Genomic DNA, 8,295 nt, shown 5'->3' with positions numbered 1-8,295 from the left:
AAAAAAAAAAAAAGAAAAAAAAAAAAAAAAGAAGTTTTAAGGCTTTAGCTCTAATATGTGAGAACACAAGCTTTTCTCTCTCATTTTGGATCAAGCTGTTGCCTCTCTTCAATTTGCAAGATAGCTTTTGAGAGCACTCTTGGAGATCGTGAAAGTATCTGGGCACTCTGCCACCATCTACTTTGGTCTGTAGCATGGCAGGAAAGAGGGTGAGAATAAGGGAAGTGGATAGACAAGAATCTAAATAGATGATGCCCTAGTCTAAATAAACTAAAGAGAATGTAAGAAAAAAATAAAGGGAAGTGAAAGGTTAATAATAATAATAATGATATCTAATCTTTATCAGAGCTTACTATGCCCCCATAGAGCTAAGTGCTTTATCGAATTAAATCTTCACAATAATCCCTTCATTTATGTACTGTTATTATCCCCAAATTACCAATGAGAAAGCTGAGGTTTTTAAAGAAGGTTAGTATCCAGTCCAAACTAGCTAGTAAGTGGCAAAGTCTGGATTTAAACCCAGGATGTCTGACACCAGTGCTTGCACACTTAATCACCATCTGTCAGGAAGCAGAGACAAAGAGAACATACAATTACTTCATGGAAAGAGCAAATACGAGCCTGTGCCCCTAATGCTGCTGGCATGGTATGGAGTCAGGAGTCAATATCAGGATGAGTCTGCTCCACGCATGAGGGTGGCCATCCAGGCCACTAGTCTCTCAGTTGTTATCTGCAGCCATACCGCTTGACTCTCTCTCTCTCTCTCTCCTTCTCTCATTGGAAATACATATTAGTGGAGAAAGAGTGGGATATACAATAAATGGCTTTGGAGCAAACATTTTTTAGCAAACTTTTTATTGAAGTGTTGCATAATACAGAAAAGCAAGCAAATCATAGGTGTTTAGTCCAATGAATTTCCACAAAGTGAATATACCCGTTAACTACACCTGTATAATACCTGTGGAACCAAGAAATAAAGTATTACCAGCCCCCAGTAGTCCCTATTATCTCGTCACTAATTCCCCTAAGATGTGACCACTAACTAATCCAACTTGTAAAACCATAGATTAGTTTTGTCCATGTTAGAACTTCATATCAATGGAACCATATAGTACAAATATTTTGTGTCTATCTTATTTAACATTTTTTTAACATTTGGTTTGAAAGCATGAATAACATGCTATAGCAATAGCAATAGTTTATTGAATCCATTGCATAAATATGCCATCATTGATTTGCCCAATACACTGTTGTTAATGAATATTTGGGTTCTTTACAATGTTTGGTACAGACTAGAAAGAAATATTAGAGGTTAGAAATCCAAACTGGCCAGTTTGATAGGAAACAAAGAAAAATCCTAAATGATTACACTCTTGGTAGGAAGATGAATGAAAAAAAAAGTTAATTGCATAGAAGGGACAGCAGAAATCTTACCTATGTGGACTTTGGCAGTGGATGATGGAAAAAATATAGTCCCTGAGAATTTGTAAACACAAGTTGGTTTTCATGTATCTTTATGATCTAAATTCACAATATCCATGTAGTCTTCTCCAGGTGAACATGACTCCAATCCAGAATCAAAGTATTTCCAGAGATAAATTCTAAGGAACATGAACTCATAGTCAATAATAATAATAAAAGTAGTCAAGGAAATAAAGTCACATAAGCAATAGTCTGCAGACAGCTACTATTTCCTATGCCTACCATTTAAAAATAAAAAAGAGACATCACAAATAGGAGCATAAAACAGTCATAACTGAAAGAAAAAAAAACACAGATTTGAAAAAAGATCCAAATAAAATTATACAAATTAAACATACAAAAGTAGAAATTTAAACCAATGAATAGTTTGAAAAGAACACTGGACAGAGCTGAAGAGATAATCTGTAAACCAATTACACACGTTGTAATACAGTTATAATCAGTTACACAGATTATAACATAGCAAGACGAAGAGATGGAAAATACTAAATAGAGATTGAAAATATAAAGGATAAAAGGAGAAGTTTTCACATACCTAGTTGATGTTTCAGAAGATAATAAAAATTGGGAAAAGAAAATATTCAAGATAAGAATTTCTATGAACTGCTGAGAGGGAACAATTCTTGGATTCAGGAAGCTCAACAAATTCTGACAGGATAAATAAAGCAATCAAGATCTAGACCTATTGTAGTGACACTGAAAAAAAGCAAAGACGATGTGATAGAATCTGGATGTTATTGTCCCCCCAAAGCTCATGTGGAAATCTGATTCCCAGTGTGGCAGTGTTGGGAATTGTTTGGGTTATGGGGGCAGATTCCTCATAAATCTATTAATGCTGTCCCTGGGGGGGTGGATAGTGAGTGAGTTCTTACTCTATTAGTTCCCATGAGAGCTGGTTGTTTAAAAGACCCTGGCACTTCCCCCCTCTCTGTCTCTTGCTTCCTCTCATCATATGATCTGTTTGTACCTGCAGGTCAGCCTGCCATTTTCTACCATGAGTAGAAGCAGCCTAAGGCCTGCACCAGATGCAGCTGTCCCAGAATCATGAGCCAAATAAACCTCTTTTCTTTATAAATTACCCAGTTTCAGCTATTCTGTTATAAGCAACACAAAAACAGACTAATACACAAGGTGAATATCTTAAAAACAGCCAGAGGGAAAAAATCATGTCTACAAAGAATGGTAATTAGACTGACAGATGATATTCTGACAACAATAATAGAAGCCAGAACAGTGGGATAATATTTTCAATGAACTGAGAAAATCTTTTAGAACTAGGTTAAGTAAAAATATTTTCTAAAAAACAACTGAGTTTACCACTAACAGACTCTCACTATAAGAAATTTTATATAATGTATTTTGAACAGATAGAATTTATCTCAAGTATAAAATACAAGATGCAAAAAAAGTATGGGGAGCAAAGGTGTATGTAAATATTTGAATACATCTAAAAAACCCTGCATGCCACATTTATAGCAATGTCTAATAAATGGAATTAAGAAAAATGAGATATAACAAAAACTAGAAAACTATTGTATATAAAGTCGAAATGAATGCTCAAAGTTAAAGAATTATAAAATCGTTACATTGTTTGGAAAGAGGATAAAAAATTCATGTTAATTTAAATATATTCATAGTAAAATATGTACTTTTAGTCACTGAAGAACTAGTATAAAAAATTAACTTCTCAGCTAGAAAAAAGAAATAAATTTTTCATATAAAATTTATATATTATAGTCAGATATATGTCTAAAAATAGTGTTGGCCAGTTAATGTAAAAGACCTTTATAGAGAAAATTATAAATATTATATTATATTATAAGACATTTGAAATGATTGAAAAAATCAAGAGAAATATAATACTAATGGATAGGAGGTTTAAATTTGCTATATAGAGTTAAATCTATTGCAATAAAACCCTTAAAAGTTTTGGGTAAAACTTCTTCAAAAAACTCTAAAATTTGTAATGAAAATTAAAAAACCAGGAATGGACAGTCACTCCTGAAGAATAGTCAGAGAAGGAAACTATCCTATTAGTTGTCAAGACTTTATATAAAGACATAGTAAAGACAGAGTGGTGTTTATTCAGATTGATAAATAAACTAAGTAGAATAGTGAGCTCAGAATAGACCTACTGAAACACAAAAATCTTAATTATTGAGCTTGAAGAACAAATCAATGAAGAAAGAAGGAATTGATCATATGTGATAAAAACATATAAAATTAAATTTGTAACTAATACCATAACCAAACATCAACATAAAGTGTATTAAGAATAGAAATATTTTAGAAAAAAATAGAGACAAGTGTGGGGAGCAGTTAATTGCATATTAGAAAAGAAAATATCAAGGGCTAGCCAGTTAGCTCAGCTGGTTAGAGCACAGCTTTATAAAACCAAGGTCACAGGTTCAGATCCCCATCCCAGCCAATCACCAAAAATAAAAACATATATATATATATATATGTGTGTGTGTGTGTGTGTGTGTGTGTGTGTATACATATATATATGTGTATATATACATATATATATATATATATATACATATCAAAAATTTCGACTTAAAATGTAACTTTTGCTAACCATAAAAAGACTGAAAGAATATGCCACAAATGAACAGTAGACATTTCTGATGATTTTAACCTGTAAAGGATTAGTAACTTCACAATACAAATAATTATTCTGAATCAATAATAATTTTTTAAAAAGACAAGCTCCCCTCAAAAACAAATAAACATTATGAAAAGGCATTTTGTAAGACAAGAGAAACAAAGGATCTGTTTATATTTCAAAAGATTCTGACCTTATTGGATATCATGAGGTGCAAGTTGTAACTACAATGCAATTTCTTTCCCACAAATCAGACCAGCAGGATTAAGAAAACAGGCAGTACTGCTTGTTACCAACCACGCAGATCAATGTGATGTATGAAACATAGCTGGAGGAAGTGCATCTTAATAAAAACCACATTAGAGCATTTGAGATTATTCAGTAATTATTATTATTCACATCCTTTAAAGCCCAGCAATTTCACTCAAATAGAATGAACTTCTAGAGAAACTCATGCAAATGCACTTTGAGACATGTTTAAGAATGTTTGTGACAGCATTATTAGGTCATTTATAGAAGTTGGGAACCAGCCCAACTGTTCATTTATAACATATAAATAAATCTGACATATTCTTACAATAATATAGTATATAGGGGTGAAAAGTATGAACTATAAATAAATGCATAAAATGAATGAATGTATCTTAAAGCACAACAGAAGAATTACTGTGCATATATAATGATTTAACTTATATAAAACTCAAATATTGGTCAAATTAAATAGTATTTTGTTTTAAATACAAAATACCTACATACATACATGAAAATTCCATAAAGCGAAGCAAATATATTTCTATGGGGGAGAGAAAATGCAAAGAATAAACAATGAGGTAAGGAAGGCAGAAAAGAAAGCGTGGGGGTGGGACTTCAAAATCTCTGAGTGCATCCTGTTTCATGAGCTAGCTGATGGGCACCTGGGTGTTAGTGTTATTTGTCTTTAAACTGCATATATGAATTGTATACACTTTTTCTACTTTAGCACTAAAGAAAATGATTTTGTGCGCATAGAGCAACAGAAAAGAGATGGAAGTAAGAATTCTGAGTGAACAAACTCTGTAAATATGAGAAACAGTATGAATGTGAAAATTTCCAATTGTTAACCTAATCACTGACAAAGAATTTCAACAGACTTCTTTATTCATGACTATTACTTTACTTATGTAAAGAAAATGAAGACATAGAGTTACTCCGAAATCCTAGAAATGAAAACATACCAACTCATACGCTACTGAGGCATTTTTATGTTTTTAGATTGTACTTTAAAAACATGCATGTTTATTGTTTAAACCTTAAACAATAATATGAACCACAAATTGTTAACTAAAATCTGTAGATTTACACAAAATATCACTACCCAAAAATAATGGCTGTTAATATAGAATGATCATATATAATGAGAGAATCATGAGAAGTTTGAAGATGAAATGATATGATACTAAATTTCATGTTAGATGCATCCATTCTTCACACAGAAAAGAAACCTTTTTTAAAAATTGTATTTTAACTGCTCAATATACATTGTACTTGATTTTCATAACCCTTTACCTGTTCCTCTTCTCCCCTTCCTCTCTCCCCTCCCCCTCCACATCATATCTGTTCACTTGTCTTAAAAAGTTTAAGAAATTGTGATTGTTTAAGGAAGAGATTCTTGAAATCTTGAGAAGGAATGCAAACAGCATTGTAAACACGAGTGTGAAATTTCTAATGCAGAGTATCCTTTCCCGGAGAGTAAGACTAATTCCTTATTATAGCCCTAAATAGGTTTTTTTTTTTTCCCTTGGTGGTGCTTAGGATGCCCCATAAGTCCCATGCGGAATCTCCTATTTCTTCAGCATATTAAGAGCTGATGTTTAAAATTCTGAAGTTACTATAACAAAAGTTAGAATTCTTCTTACAACGTATATAACTGATAATTTTCTGAAACTAGATTTTGCTATGGATAGGGGAGCATCTAGAGAACTTGGCATTTTAATTGGAAGAATCCTCTGAGGGTACAAGACCATCCAAGGACTCATGACAATTGACAGTTATTTCACAAATTGGCTTAAGCTTGGTCTTCCTTCTCTGAAAAATGCTTTTCTCAGTGCCTGTGTAGGACATACCCAGTCAGTGAATTTCAGCTGTCATCATGATCGAGACGGATCACTGAACTATTGACTAGTCTGTGATGATCAGTATTGATTGTGAATGTGTCTGAAATTAAAATATTGGATATACTATGGACTATTCATTTCATGAATGTGGAATACAGTCATTGAACCATGAGTTTTAATTCCCATGCTGGTCACCTCATCTCGTGCAGAGCAAAATATTCACTTTCCTCCGTTTTTCCTAAAAGAAAGAGAAATTTAAAAGGCTATATAAGATATGTAGGTTAATATTTAAGATATCTTGATTTAGACATTTTTAAAAAGAGAAAACAAAACAAGCTCTAAAAAATAATCACACAAATATGTGATTATCCTTATCAACGTGCACTGTATATATGCCTTAGACCTCCTATATAAGTTCTGCAAGGGTAAGGGCAGTACTGTTTATTAATTTACGCAACAGCTGTTTATTCAGCAGGAATTACAATGTGTCCGTCACTTTCTAGGTGAAGGGATAAAATAGTGCAATGCTTTCTGTTGTTCCCATTCTAGTGGGGGAAGACAGACATGATAAAAAAATCACATCAATAAATGTAAACTTTAGAACAGTGTAAGTGCATTGTCAGTGAGGCAGCAGGTGCAGTAAGTGCAGAATGGGAGAACTGGGTAAATCAGGCAGAAAGGGGGAAGTTTGCTGAGGAAATGCTCAGACTATTAGAGTATGATTTGCCTTAAGAAAAATAATTGGCCCTTTCCTCAGCTGTCTCGTGCCACTGTCCCTCCTCCTAGGTCCCCAAGGAGCCAGGAAAATGGCTACAAATTTCCTAACACATGAGAAGATCTGGTTCGACAATTTCAATGACGATGAAGAAAGGAAATTCCACAAGCAGAGGGACGGGCCTGGGGCTGGCTCCTCCCACCCAGAGAATGATGCCAGCGTGATCCTCTGTGACATTGAGAGAGCCAGAGAGAACATCCCGAAATCCCTGGCTGGAAGCTCAGGCCTCAGGGCCATTCGTCCAGAGGGCCTCCAGAAGTCACCATGCAGACTACAGAGAGCTTGTCCGGATTGCCAACCTGGAAGTGGAGAACCAGAACCTGCAGGCATGGTGCAAGGATCTGCAGCGGCCCATCTGCAAGCTGGAGGCCTGGCTGAACCTGCTGGAGAAGAGCTCACCTACTCACTGCAGACCCGGCACATGTCTCCCATGTGCCAAGTGGAGCCTCTGACCAAAAAGATGGCCACACCAGCAGAGGATGACAAGGACAATGACATCGACCTGTTTGGCAGAACGATAAGGAGGAGGACAAGGAGGCCACCCGGCTGCTGGAGGAGAGGCTGCATCAGTATGGAGAGAAGGCCAAGAATGCTGCACTGGTGGCCAAGTCCTCCATCCTCCCAGACATCAAACCTTGGGATGGTGAGATGGATATGGCCTGTCTGGAGGCCTGCATTCATTCCCTCCTGCTGGATGGGCTGGTCTGGGGGGGCCCCAAGCTGGTGCCCTTGGTCTGTGGCATCAGAAAGCTGCAGATCCAGCATGTGATGGAGAGCAACAAGGTGGGGACTGACTTGCTGGAAGAGGAGATCACCAAGTGTGAGGAGCACATGCGGAATGTGGACACTGCAGCTTTCAACAGGATCTGAAGCCTCAGCGTGAGCATGTGCGTGAGGCCCTACAGTGATTAAAGACTGAGACGCCAGCAACAAAATAATAATAATAATTATTATTATTGACTATGCAAAGAGAAGGGTGGGGCTGGGGTGGATGCAAGAACCATCCAGACAGAGGAAAAAGTGCTCCTGTAGCTAAAATGGCAGAGTATGTTTGAGAATTTGCGAGCAGGCTAGTGTGGCTTGGGGTAGAAAGCAAGAGCAAGTAGAGTGAGACAAGAGGCTAGAAAGAGAGGCAGGACAAGCAATACAGAGGCTTGGGGTAGGAACACATTTGCCCCAGTGTGTCTGAGACAGCCTCAGTCTATGCCTGCTGTCCCTTTCACTCTCAAATGTCTTCACCTTGCTGAGGAAATTGCATAATCACTCTACATGAAGGCTGTATTGAAGATTGTGGTCTTTATCCTGACAACAGTGAGAAATCTTTAAAATGTTTAAGC

General features: G+C 36.0%; 1 pseudogene; it reads left to right on the top strand.

Moving 5' to 3' along the window:
- Window positions 1-6,989: 6,989 nt before the first annotated feature.
- Window positions 6,990-7,828, top strand: LOC103604093 (annotated as a pseudogene).
- Window positions 7,829-8,295: the final 467 nt, after the last annotated feature.

The sequence above is a fragment of the Galeopterus variegatus genome, unplaced genomic scaffold (assembly GCF_000696425.1).
Source record: "Galeopterus variegatus unplaced genomic scaffold, G_variegatus-3.0.2 Scaffold4956, whole genome shotgun sequence".
Classification (NCBI taxonomy): domain Eukaryota; kingdom Metazoa; phylum Chordata; class Mammalia; order Dermoptera; family Cynocephalidae; genus Galeopterus; species Galeopterus variegatus.
Note: the sequence above shows the minus strand (reverse complement) of the source record. Positions and strands in the feature narration are given on the sequence as shown.